This window comes from Hypanus sabinus, chromosome 5 (assembly GCF_030144855.1).
Source record: "Hypanus sabinus isolate sHypSab1 chromosome 5, sHypSab1.hap1, whole genome shotgun sequence".
Classification (NCBI taxonomy): Eukaryota; Metazoa; Chordata; class Chondrichthyes; order Myliobatiformes; family Dasyatidae; genus Hypanus; species Hypanus sabinus.
The window spans coordinates 32,233,218-32,250,959 of record NC_082710.1 but is presented as its reverse complement, the minus strand read 5'-3'; positions in this window follow the sequence as shown (position 1 = coordinate 32,250,959).

The following is a 17,742-nucleotide window of genomic DNA, read 5'->3' as shown; positions in this document are numbered from 1 at the left end:
GGGGATCATTGCTTGCTGCCGTTTACGCGCAGGGGGGACTTTGGGGTTCTTATGTTAACTGTCATTCATTCTTTGGGGTACTTCTCTGTTTTCGTGGATGTTTGTGAAGAAAAAGCATTTCAGGATGTATATTGTATACATTGCTCTGACATTAAATTTAGGATTGCTCTAAAAGCCAATGGGTTTATTTATAGACTCTGAGAGCAGTTGTAAAACAAGTACCCTTAGTCGGATAAAGGAATTTTGCTCACCATATTTGTAGTGTAATGGTTCCATAAGTATACTACTTATGGTTGCCACTTCATTATTTACCACATCACAAAGTCCTGATTTCCCTGTTCCATGAACTGAAGCCAGAGCCTTAAGTGGTTTCCCAAGAAGTTCCAAGAGGAGCTTTGACCTTTTAAAGATGGAAAAATTAAAAAAATGGTTTTAAAGATGGGAAATGCAGATACTCCGGGTCTTGTTCTGGTGTCAGTGGTAACTGCTGCAGCAGGATCACGTAGTCAAATGCTGAAAAATGGATTCACTGGACACCTTGCTTTCTAGTACTGTGCAAAATCCGTGCATTCCTTCAAACTTTGAGTATGGCACGAAAGGGAGGCCTACAGAGAGAGAGAAAAAAAAGCATCATCTGTTTGTAACAACACTGCCCAGAAGAAAGCAAGGCAAACCACTTCTGCAGAAAAAATTGTCAAGAACAATCATGGTGTTGAGACCACTTCGTATGGCACAGCACATGATTATGATGGCGACAGCCTCCTGCAGTCCTGTGCATGGAACCTCCATACCAGGCTGTACTGTAACCCATCAGAACTGTCTCCACCAGGCAACTATTGAAATCTGCAAGAGTCTTTGATGATAGACCGAATCTCCTCAAACTTCTAACGAAGTAGAGCTGCTGACATGCCTTCTTCGTGATTAGATCAGTACTGGGCCCAGGCTGTTAGCACCCAAGAACTTGAAGCCGCTCACCTTTTCCACCATTGACCTTGCAATGACGACAGGTGTGTGCTCTCCCGACTTTTCTTTCCTGAAATCCACAAACAATTCTTTGGTCTTACTGACATTGAGTGCGATGGTATTGTTGCAACACCAGTCAACCAGCTGATTTATCTCACTTGTATACACCTCACCATCGCCTTCTGAGACATTATCAACACCAAATATTCATTGCTTACCTAACATGTTTCTATCGGACAATGCAAGTTGATTCACATGTGGAATTTGAGGATTTTGCAAAATTGAGTGACATGAAGGATGTGAAATCGACTCTGTTCTTCCTACATCAAAATGGTTAACAGAGTGACCCTTCAAAGAAGAAATCAAGAAAATGCAACGAGGTAGCACTGAAGTCAAAGTGTTTCAGTTTCTATCCATATACTGCATTACAATGCAGCAGACAAATCCCACAGAGCAAGGAAATTGAGGTCAACTTTATTCCCTACATAAAATTCAGAACTACAATTGAAAATGAAAGGGTATCATACCAAAAGTGTAAAGCTGAGGAGTTTCATATCTGGAGATGAAGAATTTGTTTGAAATAGAGATGAGGAATTTGCTTTCAACTTCAATTTTGGACCAAAGTGGTTCCTATGGTGGTTGAGCAAAGTGCAAGCTATTGATTTATCTGGTCATTCTGGGAGATAGATAAGACAGGTGTGGGCATTCAAACCAAGTGTCATCTCACTCCTACCATCAGAGAGGAGGTAGAAGAGCTAAAGACTCACTCAATGATTTAGGAACATTTTTTTCCTTTCTGCCATCAAACTTCTGAATGGACCAAGAACCCATGAACACCACCTCACTTTATGCTCTTACTACTTTTACTTAATATTTCTTATTACAACTTGATCACATTTAAACCACATTTCTTCCCTTTTCTGTTGTTTGGCTTGAACAAAGCCTGAATCTCTTGGACCGTGTGCTTTTATGCATTGAGGTGCTGCCAGATGATTGGCGGATTAGATATTTGCATTAATAAGTGAGTATACAGGCTTGTAGCATGGCTACTGAATGCATGACAGTGATAATAAAGCTGATTCTGATTCTGAGTCTGTAAACAGTACACTTAGAAAAATATACTAACATCAGGCTTGGGAAGAAATAAACTTTCTACAGAAAAACAGCTCCGTCTATTTCGTACATTAAGATGTAAAAGTAATCAAGCTATCCTTGATCTTGGAGGTTCTGCCTAGGAAGTGCAGACTTTTAAAAGTTATTTCTCCTGAGCGCAGTAGAGATTTTATTGTCTTCAATTTCTCTCTATTTTTCCAAGTTGAAGCTCTTTGATTGAATGATGAAATATTTTTCTATGATTTGACCATAACAAGTGTTATCTGACTCATAATCCTGAAGTACAGAAATATTTCTGCATTACATGTAGGGTGGGCAAGGTCTATATGAATAGTCTTTGATGTTGTACCAAATCTCCTGAGGAAGGGGTTTTCAGGGAAATAAATGTTTAAAAGCACAGCCAATCAGACATACAGTACTGTGCAAAATTCATGGGTGCATATATATTTTGCTAGGATGCCTAAGACTTTTGCACATTTCTGTAGTAGTTTTATGTGTTGCACTATATAGCTGCTACAAAGAAAAAACAAACTTCAGAACAGATGTGAGTAATGATAACCTGATTCTGCTATGGGTCTCTATTTGTGATCTGAGAGTGGAAGGGAGCAGGGAGAGGGGAATTATGGTTGGGAAAAGTGGAAGGAAGAGGGGACGGAGCAGGAAGCACCAGACAGATATTCTGTAATGACCAATAAACTGATTGTTTGGAACCAAATTACCTTGCCTGGTTCCTCAGGACTGGGTGTACCTGCACCAACACTAACACATCCCTGCGCCTGGTGTTCCTTCTCTGCCACCTGTCCCACTGTCAGACACCCCTCCTGCAGCCCTCCACTCTCACCATTCCCAACATCTTTTGCTCCCACAAAATTTACAAGATTGTTCCTCACTCCATTTTTGCAAATACAGTACTGTGCAAAAATCTTAGGCACCCTAGTTACATATATGTGCCTAAGATTTTTGCACAGTACTGTATAATAATAAACATTTGGAAGTGTTCTAAACAATCCTGAAGTCGTGGTGTGAAGAGAGTTTTTGTATTGAAGTGTTTTCCTATACTAAAGAATTAGAGAGGACACAGATGTAATCTAGCCATGGAGTACTGTATAGAGAGTGATCTATTTAAATAACTTACAGTGAATCAAAATGGAGATTTGGGGATAGGGATGTAGATCTTGAAATTGATTGGCCCGATAATGCATTACTAGTGAGCGTGATGGACATAAATAGCTTTCTGTGCAGGAAATATCAGGCCGTGTTTGTGTTTTAAACTTGAATCAAATGGGAGATGGAGAAAGGTGGGGATGGGGATTGTGGGATAGCAAGAAGGGGGGAGACTTTGTACATTTTTATTTTTGAATGTTTTTGGTTTTTGATAATGGAGGAAGAAAGGCAAAGTTGCACATTGGAACACTGCAGCAGATAAATAATATTCTCTTGGCATTTAACAGCTGCTGGGAAGGAGCAGAATGTGGAGGTTGCACTGCGGGCAGTTTGAGTCAATGGAAAGCCAGAGAAGTTAATAAAACTGAGATAAATGTGTCCAGGTGCTGAAATGAAGCAAGACACACATAAGAAATAACAGAATCTTCTGAAGTTTTTTTTTATTAAGATGCTCATAAATAACATGAACTGCAGATTAGGAAGTCTGTGGTTGGACCTCTGATCTGTGCTGAGCTAGCTTCTGTCAGAAGATCAGTGTGCAGACTTCAAGCTTAGCTTTAGCAGGGACTGGAAAAATTAGTCAGGTTTCCAACTTCTGATCAACATCCAATGTTCCTTTCACTAAAGTCTGCTTGTACAGACAAAGAACCTTCTCAAGGGTCAACCACTGACACGTACTGTCCAGACACACGGAAGAGGCTATGGAAGAGATTATGAGAAATAGAGGGTGGTACGGTTTCACAGCAGTTAGTGCGACACTATTGCAGCTTGGCGTGTTCCAGCATTCAGAATTCAATTCTGGTGCCATTTTGTAAGGAGTGTCTGTACATGCTCCCAGTGGAACGTGTAGGTTTTCCCCAGGTGCACCATTTCTCCCACAGTCCAAAGGTGTACCTGGTAGGTTTATTTGTCATTGCAAGTTGTCTGATGATTCGGTTCAGGTTAATCGGGGTTGTGGGGCTGCTGGGATGGCGAGGGCCAGAGGGGCCTGCTCCGTATTGTATTGCTAAATAAATAAAATAAAAACAAAGAGATCAGAATGACAGAGGCGAACCAATAAGAAATTGCAATGATCAAGGCGAGACCAGGGACAGTTGAGGATTTCAGTAACATTTGAACAAAGTCAGGGCTACAATCAGGTAATTTTTCAGAGGTCTTAACAACAGTCCAGATATGTGTTGTGAATCTCATTTTGGTGTCAAGTATAACACATAGGTTGTGATACAACGCAACTTGTCAGGCAGCATTTGTGGTGGGAAATGAACATTCAACGTCTTGGGTCAAGACCAATCAGGTGAGGAGTCGCGACCCAGGATGTTCATCACCTATTTGTCTTCATTCATGTAGCCTGACCCAGTCAGCTCCTCCACTGCTTTGGGTTTTGTTCCAAACTGATGGAAAGGGAAGGAACCAGTGGCCAGGAAATGGAATCTGTGACTGCATTTGTAGACAGTGGCTTCAGTCATCAAAGGATTCACAATTCATCATTATTCCAATAATTCTTTGACTGACCTTCCATTCACCATTCTTCGTAAACATCAATGCATCAAAGATCAAGGTGCCTGCATTTTCTTCCATGACAAATTCTGCACTCTCATTACTGTTTGTGAAGCTAGTCTGTAATTATCTTACAGAGCTCATACTGTCATTTAGACCCCTTCTGGCCTCCTCTTATACAATCTGTGAAGCCAAGCCCTGATCAATAGTACTCTGCAGCTCTGTGTCCCTTCAGTTTTGGTCCCTTGTGCATTTATACTTCCAGTAAGATGGTGGTGTGTTTGGATGCAGCAGCCTCTCGGGGGCCAATCAAGGGTGTTTCTTTAACTCTGTTAAATGTCTTTTTAACGGTCGCAAGAGCTGGGCTGTAAGAGCAATGGGTGCCATAGGTCTGCCCATCAGTGAGCTGCTTGTTGTTTCGAGTAGCTGGCCTGGGTGTCGCAAGAGCTGGACCTGGTGCAGACCACGTTGCTGCCTGCTGCAGGGTCAGTGCACGAGTGTGGCATGCAGTGTAGCTGTGGGTGGTTGTCTTGGATGTTAAATCCTGAGAAGAATGTTGTTTCATTCGGCAGTATTGATTTATATTTGAAATTCGATTGATTAGACTTGATTTCAGAATCCTTTAGCATGAATTTTGGCCACTGCCACTCTCTAGATTCTAAGTTTTAGCATTGTTCATATCTCATTCCACCTCATTTTGGCTAAGACCCTCCTTAAACTTCACTCCATCCTCCAGCTCTTCATTTGTCACTCATTATACTTTTTTACGTTTTATTATTTTTATCTGATAATGCTGATCTAACATGTTTTCTCTAAATTAATTTCGCAGCATAAATACAGCTGTTGTTCTAAATCCCTCATAGACTTGTAAAAATTGTTTGTAAATAACCTCATAAAATCCATGGTATATTCAAAATTGTTTATAAATTAAACCAGTCCGGTGTACAGTTGTCCCTCGGTATTCGCGGGGGATTGGTTCCAGGACCCCCCGTGGATACCAAAATCCGTGGATGCTCAACTCCCTTATATAAAATGGCACAGTATTGCATATAACCTACGAACACCCTCCAGTATACTTTAAATCATCTCTAGATTACTTATAAACCTAATATAATGTAAATGCTATGTAAATAGTTGTTATACTGTATTGTTTAGGGAATAATGACAAGAAAAAAAAGTCTGTACATGGTCAGTACAGATGCAACCATCGTAGCTCTTCTGGGAACGCTAATGCTGCCTTGACATCAGCCGATGCCGATTCTCCCGTGATCTTTATGTTCTTGAGGCTGTAGCGCTTTATATAGCTGGCCAGCCATCCCTCACTAGCCCTAACTGCATTCCTCTCGCTCACAAGCAGTGAACGAACGAGACGCGTCGAACGGTGCTCAAAGAACAAGTGCTGGAGAGAGACTGAGGATCAGTGAAATGGCAGGAGGCTACAGCAGGGTATGTCTACACATCACTTCACTCACATGGATTCAGCGTAGTCCTCGGCACGCGGCAAGTTTAAGTTTTGCTTTTTGGAACTTACTGTAATTTTTCTTCCCGAATATCTTCGATCTGCAGCTGATTGAATCCGTGGATGGGGAACCCGCGGATATGGAGGTCCGACTGTACTACATATCCGGATATCGGAAATTTGGAGAGGAGGGGACTTCAAACAGGTCCACCGCCTGAGGATAAAAGGCAGGAGCAGTTCATGGCTTAGTAATAGAGCTTTAACCAACAGCCAATTCGGCATTTGGGATTAATTAAAAAGAGCCAATTACAGGAAGGAAGGGGCAACCGCAGTGGCTATCATCTGAGTGGACGTAGTCAGAGTGGAGATCTTAAGTCTTTAGCTCTTCAAGGCTTCACTCATAGAAAAGAAAGGAAAGAAAAGCAAAAGTTTCTTCCTTTTCTTCTTTAAATTTTAAAGTTCGGAAAGAGATGGCTGAGGAGTTTGTCGAGGCATTAGTAATGATCCTTCAAGAATTACTAGACTCTGGAATGGTTCTGGAAAACTGGAAAATTGTAAATTTCACTCTACTCTTAAAGAAGGAAGGGAGGCAGAAGAAAGGAAACTATAGGCCAGTTCTTCCGACCTCAGTAGTTGGGAAGATGTTGGAATCGAATATTAAAGATAAGATCTCAGTGTACTTGTAGGCACATGATAAGATAGGCCATAGTCAGCATGGTTTCGTGAAGGGAAAATCCTCCCAGACACACCTGAGGAAATAACAAGTAGAATAGACAAAGGAGAATTGGTTGATGTTGCGTACTTGGGTTTTTCAGAAGGCCTTTGACAGGGTTCCACACATGAGGCTGCTTAACAAGCTATAAGCCCATGGTATTACAGGAAAGATTTTAGCATGAGTAAAGCTGTGATTGATAGACATGAGGCAAAGATTGGGAATAAAGGAAGGCTTTTCTGACTGGCTGCCAGGTGACTAGTGGTGTTCCACAGGGGTCTGTATTGGGACTGATTCTTTTTATGTTTTATGTCAATCATTTGGAGGATGAAATTGATGACTTTGCTGCAAAGTTTGCAGATGATATGAAGATAGGTGGAGCTGCAGGTATATTTGAGGAAGTAGAGAAGCTACGGAAGGACAAATTGGGAGAACGGGCAAAGAGATGGCAGATGGAATACAATGTCGGGAAGTGTATGGTCATACGTTTGGTAGATTTAACGAAAGGGTTGAGTTTTTTCTAAATGGAGAGAAAATACAAAAAATTGAGGTGCAGATGGACTTGGGAGTCCGTTTGCAGGATTCCCTAAAGGTTAATTTGCAGGTTGAGCCTGTGTTGAGGAAGGCAAGTGCAATGTTAGCATTCATTTCAATAGGTCTAGAGCAGAACTTAAACAATTTACATTGGTCAGGAGGTTCAATGAGAAATTACTGTTGTGTGCAATAGTTTTAGGCACATATAATGTATGCAGCTAGAGTGCTTAAGACTTTTACACAGTACTATATTTGTCAACATGGAGCGGAGAGCAAGTTTGTGAATATGGCGGGAACAAAAGATGCTAGAATAGTGCGAGTGGAGAGATCCAGCAGGGGTGTGGGGCAAGTAGCAGAGAAGGAGTGTCTAGTGGAGGGTGATGCTGGTGCAGACATTCCTAGCCCTGAGACAGCAGACAAGATAATTTGATTTCAAACAATTGGTTTACTGATCATTACAGAATGTCTCCCTGGTGCTTCCTGCTCCCTCCCCTCTCTCATCCCCTTTTTCCAACCATGATTGCTCTCTTCCTGCCCCCGATCCACTGTCAGTTCACAATAGAGACCCATATCAGAATCAGATTTATCATTATTCACATATGTCATGACATTTGTTTTTTTTGGTGGTAGCAGTACAGTGGCAGTACATAAAATTACTACAGTACTGAGCAAAAGTCTTAGGCACCCTAGCAATATATAGATATGTGTGCCTAAGACTTTTGTGCAGTACTGTATTTCATAAATGGATCAAATAAATTCTCTCTTAATGATGGAACATGTAACCATTATAAACCAATGTACCAATCTGCTTTTCAGAATGAAGATGCCCATTATGTTTGCACATTTACTGATAACTTGGTTTCTTCTGAGAAATCAGCTCAGAAATCAAAGTATTCTGGTATATGTGAAATGTCATAAAACAGCCTTGCAACAAGGTAACTCAGGGAAGCAGTTTCCAAAACCTTCACTGCATAATAAACTAAAATTATTGATACCAGCCCCTCTGTTTCCACAGAAAGATGAAGAAATTTGGCATGTTCCCTCAGACCCTCACCAATTTATTCTATTGATACACCATAGTAAGCATTCTATATTGATGTATCACTGTTTGGTATGCTCTGCCTATGACCTCAAAAACTGTAGAGAGTTGTGGCCACAGCTCGGCGAATCAGGAAAACCACTCTCACCTCCATGGCCTCTCAGTGTATGATTTTGCCTTGCCTTGGTAAAGTCAAAATCAAAGACCCTAGCATCAACACTTGATTTTGAGGTGACTAGTCCTGGGTTCCAATCCTGCGGAGTCTCAACCTGGGCAGCAGCAGGGTCTGTGCTGAAGAGAGGCCTGGCAATCTACTTCCACAAAAATCCTATAGACAACTACACTATACATGGGGTCGCCATGGGTCCATGGCAACTCAACTGCACTCGACAACAACAACAGCACACCCTGGACGTTCCCTCATCACTCAGGCAGAAGGTACCAAAGTCTGAAAATATGCAAAACCCGGCTCAAATTCAGCTTCTATCCTTCCGTTATAGGACTATTGAGTGGTTCCCTTGTATGAAAAGAGCAGACTCAGACCTCACAACCTACCTTACACCTTATTATCTACTTTTACGACACTCTCTGTAACTGGAACCGTATTATTTGATTCTGTACTCTGTTATTTTTTTCCTTTGTACAACCTCAATATACTATAGCAATGAATTGATCTGTATGAGTGGTATGCAGGACAAGTTTCTCTCTCTACCTCAGCACATGTGACCATAATAAACCCGTTTACCAATTTGCTCTTCAGAATGGATATGCCCATTATACTTGGATATAGTCTGCTAACTTCATTTTAATTGCAATACACATACACATGCATACACTGTATACATAATTATGTCAGATATGTTATAAATACTGTATAATATGATATATAATGTATATATGTATTTTTATGGATTGTGCTTTTTAAATCCTAGCTTTTTAACTTCAAGAAATAAAAATTATTTTTAATAGTGAGATATTTTAGAATGATAGATTGCTGTCCAACTCATGACATAAATATCCATTTTAGTCCGATAACTGTTTTCAGCTTATTTCATTGAGTCTTTTTTTGTGGCAGGACAGTGATGCTTGTTTTTACGCGGGCAGTTCCCGAGGATGCTTTAATTGAGTGCCTTTCTATTGAGCTATGGAAAAGAAATCCACAGCATGTCCTAGCCCCCGCAGCAATTCCATTCCACTCCTAACTGATTATGCAGCGACAAATTAACTTGCTTGCAAATGAATAAAAGGTCGTGGGGAAGGGAAAAAAATCTAATGACAAATGGCCCGCAGCTAATGTTGCTGAAACCTATAAAAGCAAATAGTATTGAACAAATTGTCTTTTTTTAACAGGGAGAATGTATTCAGGTCAGGAAATGTTTTACACAGTTCAGACAAGGGTCTACACCCGAACAGTTAACCTTCATTCTCCCTTTTCAGATGCTAAAGCATCTACAATGTATATGAACCATCTATTGTTTTAGCTTTTATGCCCTTGAAAGGCAAAAAAATACTATCTCTTGGGGAATTAAAATTATAAATCAAGTTTAAAAAAAGCCTAATTGAATTATTTACTTGAATGCACATTTTATTTTTACTTAGTGTTGTAACCTAGGTAAAAAAAATACTACAGGGCAAAATGTTCTTCGTTGGTTGGGTACAAAATAAGCAGTTGATGTTCAAGTGATATATGGCTATCTCCACATGTGCTAGAACCTTCTGAGATAAAAGTGCTCTTCCAATTCTGTCCTCTTAAGAGCTTCCTCATTTATAATTGCATCACCACTGGTGTTGTGACTTCAGCTGCCAAGGCTCTAAACTCTAGTGTCCTCCTTTTAGATATATCTTAACTATTACCTCTTTGATGATGCTTTTTGTCAGCTGAAATGGCTCAATGTCAAAGTTTTTTTTATTAATAGCATTCTTTATGAAGAACCTTAGGACATTTTGCCTGGATTTGTTTTACAATATTAAAGGTGCAACTTGTTATTTTTGTAAAATACAGCAGCCATAACAGATGTCAAAGGTAGAGTATATAGCAGGCTGGTGATTCACTTATTTTATAACCTGCCAAAGTTGAAAGTCTTGATCAAAATACTTTCGTAAGAGTTTATAACAGGTGCATCCTGGCACGACAGGTAGTTCAAAAGCCAAAGTCATCCAGGCTTGGTCCTGAGCTTTGGTGCTGATTGTGTGTGGAGTTTGCACCTTCTCCGTATGAATTGATGAGTTTGTTCTGGGTGTTCCAGTTTCCATCCAGGTCTTGAAGAGGTGCTGTTTGTCAGGTTAATTGGCTGTTATAAACCACCCTTAGTGACAGGTGATAGGAGAATCACAAAGGGCATTTATAAAACAGTAGGTTTCAGCAAGGTTAAGTAGGAGAATGGGATGGATGCATAGACTTGGAGTCCAGGCTGAATGGACTTTTTAATGTCATTATGAAAGATGAAGAACGAAGCCCTGTTACTATACAAGTTGAACATCAGTCGTTTTGACATAGCAATGATTCAATTATTCTGTTTTTAGTGGAACTTAAGATACTCATCTGCACTCTCCAGTTTTGTGATGTAATTTTGAAGCAAAGCAGAAGATAACCTCCTGCCCAAAGTCACAGAAATAGGTGTGAAACTTGCATTGCATCTTAATAGACATGTTGCATATGTTTAGGTAATGGGACCACTGCAGTCTTGTGTGCCACTGAACCAACATTATACATTTTTATTTGCAGGCATTGAAACAAGATTCAGGGTAAGGGTGAACATTGGAGGTTTGATTTAGATGGTAGAATGGGGATTGGCAAGTTATTGCATTATCTATTGCAACTTTGGGAACTGGGGTAAGGTGAAATCAGCAGATGGAGAATAAGGGCAGGGGGGAAGGGTATCAGCATATTGAATTGTCAGGTCCATTGGAAAATCAAGGCATTGAGAGTTGGGCCTTGACACATCAAAGGATTTTGGTTATTGGAAGATTGCCTTTTGAGAGTCAGGGCTTTGAGCCAGTGGAGTGTCATGGTTATCAGGGCTTTTATAACCATTGGCCATCAAGATGGTGAATGACCTGATAAAGGAAATTTGGATGTCGAGTGATGGCAGAGGTGTAGTTGAGGAGGTTAATGTTGTAGTAATGTTGTGTTGGTTAAAGGGTTGAATACTTTAAGGATTGGATAAGTTTGTGACTTGGTGGATTCCCGTTCTGGCATCTCACGATGATATTGGGACGATATGCACCAGCATCTGCTGAAGAACTCCGAAAGGCCAATTAATAAATATGAACCTGAGGCTGCAATATCTTTGCACACACAAACAGGTTAGTAATTGAAAAAGGATCTAGTGTTTTCCTGCCATACATGATGAAGAAACTTTTCTTGGGCTTCCAGCCACAGCCAGGTACAGGTATTGAGGAAAATGGCAAAGTGTGTCATCAAAATGTTGTTTATAATTTATACCTGTACCCGGCTGGAAGCCCAAGAAGGTTAGTAAATGGCCAACTGAACTTATAGAGTGACGCAAATCAACTTGGAAATCATTCAGATCAGTTTTTACTCTATCCAGTATAGATTTTCAATCACATTGCATTGAAATGAATCATGTGAGATTGCATTTTAGTCTATTATTTATTTATCTCGTTGTACCTGCTTGAGGAGCCTCACTGTGCAGAAACTGAATGTCAATTTTCCAACATTTTAACAATTATTGTACATTAAGCTAATGTAAGGAGATTTATATCTCCATCGCTTACTCTTCGAGTGAGAGTGGTTGACCACCCTGCTCCTTATTCTTTCAGGATGTGTGAGAAACTTGCAACAGTGGGTCAGCTTATTTCTTGTTGGTTGTGGGTCGGAATCAGGTTGTTCACTGCTAGTCAGTTCAGAAAAAGGGCCGGCAAGAAAAAAAATACAGATTGGGTCAAGGAAACCGGCTGAGCTCAGGTTGGGTCAAGGCAGAAAGTATGTTTGGGCTAGAACAAGGTAAACAAACAGAGCTAACTTAAAGTAGGACTGTTGCTGGGGAATGGACTGGTGATATGCTACCAGCAGGAGTTGAGTCAAGCTGGAGTAGTTAACAGGATTTAATTTTCTCTGGAGATTTTGACAATAGATATTGTACAGCACAATCCACTGGAAAAAAGTAGTTCAGGAGAAGCAACATCCTGACAGCATTCTGATCTTATAGAGCTTAAAGTCATAGGTTTGGTTGTGTTCCCTGAACTTTGCAGAATTTATATATTGGTAATCCTGCAAAATCCTTCAAGTCTACTGGCAGGATAATTAAAGCAATGTAAGTGTCTTCTCTCAGCTAACCTTCTCAGTACTAAGGCTTGAATTATACCAAGTGAGCTCCAATTGGCAAACCACAGAACTTACATGTCCACCATCAGACCCCTAGAATGCCATTGTGCCCCAAGCTCTAGCTCAGCAAAAATTACCAGGAGGACAAAAAACATGCTTCATCTGTTTTCTGGAAGTCTTATTGAAAGATGTAACATCTTTCCAAATGCATGGGAAGATCTGGCCCATGACTGACCACAGTGGAGAAGGAGCAACAGAATGATGCTTAGAGGCTGAACTGTTTTTTGGTCAGAAGCATGAAGTAATAGATAAGGTAAAGTGAAAAGGAGCTATCCTTTTGTTGGTTCTTAGAAACAGCTAAAATTTTGAGTCATCAATTAAATATTTGCACCTCATTCCTATCAGAAGAAACTAAGGGGGTGATCTATTTGCTTAAAAAAATGATGACATGAATCAATTGATTGTTCAGTTCATGTTAGTGTTTGTTGTATGCTTTAAAGTTCAAGGTTCAAAGTAAATTTATTATCAAAGAACATATATGTCACTATATACAACCTTGAGATTCATTTTCTTGTATGCATAATCAATAAATCCATAATAGAACCTTAACCACAATGAAAGACTGCACCAACTTGAGCATTCAACCAGTGTGCAAAAGACAACAAACTATCCAAATACAAAAATGAAAAAATAATAATAATAGACAGCTTTTATTATAATAATAAATAACCCATGCTCTAGGCGGTGGAGTTTTCTGATGATGGATGTTGCCTTCCTGCAATAACACTTTCATGTAGATGTGCACAATGGTGTGGACATCTTTAACCATGATGATCCGGGCTGCATCCACTACTTTTTGTAGTATTTTCCATTCAAGTCAATAACCAACTCCTTGGTCCTGCAAATGCTGAGTGAGAGGTTGTTATTGTGACACCACTCACCAGATTTTTAATCTCCCTCTTATATGCTGATTTGTCACCATCTTTGATTCGGCCCATAACCATGGTGTCGTCGCAAACTTGAATATGACATTGGAGCTGTGCTTAGCCATACAGTCATACGCATAAATTAAGTAGAGCAGAGGGCTAAGCACTCAGCCTTGTGTTGTACTTGTGCTGATGGAGATCGTGGAGGAGATGTTGTTGCCAATCCAATGTGACTGGGGTCTGAAAGTGAGGAAATCAAGAATCCAGTTGCACACAGAGGTATTGAGGCTCAGGTCTTGAAGCTTATTGATTAGTTTTGAGGGGATAATGGTATTGAATGCTGAGCTATAGTCAATAAAGAGCATTGTGCTCTATGCACCTTTGCTGTCCAACAGTTCCAGAGTTGAGAGAAGAGCCAATGAGTTGGCATCTGCTGTGTCCTATTGCTCTGGTTGGCAAGGTGGAATGGATCTAAGTCTCTTCTCAGGCAGGAGTTGATATGTTTCATCAGCAACCTCTCAAAGGTCTTCATCACTGTGGATGTAAGTGCTACTAGATGATATTTGTTTAGACAGGCTATCATGTTCTTCTCTGTCACTGGTATAACTGAAGCCCGCTTGAAGCAGGTGGGTACCTCAGACTGCTGAAGGGAGAGGGTAAAGTTCTCAGTGAACATTCCAGCCAATTGATCAGCACAGATTTTTAGTTGTTGGCCAGATACTCTGTCAGGTCTGGATGATTTTCATGGGAACACCCTCCTTAAGACGATTCAGAGACTGAAATTACATTGTTATCAGGGGCTGTGGGAGTTTGCGATTGTTTCTCCATGTTTTGACAACCAAAGTGAGCATAGAAGGCATGGCATTGAGTCCATCTGGAAGTGAAGCTCTGTTGTCACCCATGTCTCTCGATTTAACTTTATAAAGGTGATATTATTCAAGCTCTGCCACAACTGTTGACCATCTTTTGTTGATTCAAGTTTAGTCTGGAATTGCCGTTTTATTTGTGACTCATATCTGGACCTTGTGATATTCTTGGTGGCCAGACTTGAATGCTCTCATCTGGCATCCAGCAGATTGTGGATCTCATGGTTCATCTGGGGCCTCTGGTTGGGAAAAATGGAATAATTTTGTTGGGACATACTCATTTACAACTGTTTTAATAAAGTCTATGACAACCATGGTGTATTAATTTAGCCATTCATGGATAAGCATTTTGAAACCATGCTAGCAATTTGTGATTTTTCAACTGGTACGATTGTTTCTTCAACTCAATGTGTAATGGCAAAATTATCATATATGAATATTACTCTATATTTATATATATATATATATAACATTTTGGCCAAGTTTCCACAAAGCAGTAGTGTTCCAAATGTGTTCACCAATTGTAGTTGATGCATTTTAATTCTTAGAGTGTTTTGATATAGTTTAATGGGTCTACATAATACCCCAACCCGCTCTTTAGCTGACTAAGCTGCTTAGGCCAAGGCTAGACTGATAAGCACAATGATAAAGTTTTAGCATGCTTTAGCCTAAGCTGGCAGATTGCCTAGAGAACAGATCATGCAGATTCTTGTCCCCGTGAGCAGCCTGGCATCAGCATTGAAATCACCAACACATACTGTAGGCAAGGACAGAGTGCCTTTCAGTGCCGCAACAATAAACTAGCACAGCTCTTTAGATCTCATGTGGGACAAGATGAGGGAGGGGATTGGACAAGAGTGCAATTGGATACTTATCCTCCATTTTTCTTCAAAACAATCAGGAAAGAAAATAGAGGGAGAAGTCCGGACAAAATACACTAGAATAGATTCCACATACTTTACAGTTTCCATTTGTGAATATATTTTCTGGACATGAAAAGATGGGAATTTAGATTTCTACTGTTATATATCATTGCCTAGTGAATCTGGAAAATTCAGTAATGATGGTAATTCCAAGAATCACCAAAGATAATTTCCTGCAGGTGTATTTTCATTCTTGGAAAAATAAAACAGCCTATTGAACTCCAATTAAAATTTTCTAGATAATAAAGATCCTCCATACCCAAAACATGACTGGTATTTTAATCTTAATATGATATATGTCTGACAAGGAGAGTGACTTTGCGAAGGTTCAGTTACTTCAGATTTTACTTATAACCTTAGAATCTCACATCTCACTGAACCAATAAAATAATAACAAATTACAAATAGATTACATGCCTGCCAGTTAGAGTAATTACAAGAGTGTAATTTAACTGAATGTTTCCGGTAGAATCATCACCATTATCCAGAATGTAGATGTAGCTAACATTGAATTTTCATACTAAGGTCCAATGAACTACACCCCCAACCCCCGCAAATGTGAAGTTCACAAAAAAAAGATGTCCTCTGAAATGTGAAGCACAGTGGATCTACATGTTTCCTGACAGAAACTGCCAAGATCCAAGCTCTTTAGCACAGAACTGTGAGCAGGTAAATTCAGAATTCCTTAAAGGGTTCAGCCATTTAATCCTAACAGTTAAGCTGAATAAAAGGCTGTTATGAAGATGAAAGAAAAAAATTGGGCCAAGAAGTTTAGGCCTCTTCTGATGCAGAACAGACAATGGAGTCGTTATCTCACTACACCAACCCAAGTCTGGTTTGTCACACATCAAGTAACAACATGGCTCACGCACAGTGCGTCTGAGTCATGATCTATGTCATCCCAAATGATGCAAATACAGATGGCACAGTAAACTACCAAGAAGTGACATTATCATGATTGGTAGCGGAGCACTAAACAAGATTACACACACCATTGTCACACATCAGTGGTTTTTCTGGGAATGATGAAGTTGAAAGAAAATGTACTAGGTGATTAATCTGGCATTAGAGTATATAATCCGAGAAAAAGATGCACAGACTCTGAGGAAAATAAGATCAGGCTGAGCTGGGAGGGAGGATGATGAGCCCAGTGGCCTGTGTCCTGCTGCTCTGCAGTCGATCCTTCAGCCACTCTCTCCCATACCCTTCCACCCCATTCCCCAGTCTTTGTGCAGCTGACTAGGACTGCGCTCCTGTTAATAAAAAAAAACAGCAGAAGTTGGAATTCTAAACTACTGGAAACACTCAGCAGATCAGGCAGCATCTGTGGAAAGAGAAACAGAATTAACACTTCAAATCAGATCCACTTGACCAGAACTGGGAAGAACAGAAAACAAGCTGGTCTTAAGATACAGAGAATGTTGAGGAGCGATAGATTGTAGTAAGGAAATATTTTTGATAAGGTAACACACAAAAATACTGGAGGAACTCAGCAGGTCAGGTAGCAGCTATGGAAATGAACAAGCAGTTGACGTTTTAGGCTGAGACTCTTCTGCAGGACTGAGAAGGAAGGGGGAAGATGCCAGAATAAATAGGTGGAGGGGAGGGGAAGGAGGCCAGCTGGGAGGTGATAGGTAAACCGGGTGGGTGGGAAAGGTCAAGGGCTGGAGAAGGAGGAATATGATAGGAGAGGAGAGTGCCGTAAGATAAAGGGAAGGAGGAGGGGACCCAGGGGGAAGTAATAGGCAGGTGAGAAGAGGTAAAATGTCAGAGTGGGGAATGAAGGAAGAGGGAAGAGGGGAAGAAATAATTTTTACCGGAATTTTTTCGATAAGGTGTGGCCACACTTACCTTGGTGGTAAACACAGTGTGTGCCTCCATAATGAGATCATGGGATTTAAACAAAGGAATGTGTAAAAGTTGTGAAATGGTCAGCAGTTCAGGGTGTGCCAATGGAAGTAAGAAGCTGCACTTTCATAACAGATGGATTAGGGAGTGCTTCTGAAGGCTGCTCAAGATTTCCAGCATCTGCGGAATCTACTGTGTTTATTTAAGATGTGTCCTTTTTAATATGATTGCTGGCTGAGGATGTCTGCAATCCTGACAAGCAACACAAATTCTCTGGAGACAGAAGAAATTGCAGGTGATGGAATCTGGACACTGTGCTTCATCCCAGTATTGACTATTCCTTTCCTTCCAACAGATGCTGCTCAACCTGCTGATTGTTGCACATAATCTCTGGCAAGAGGGAACAGACA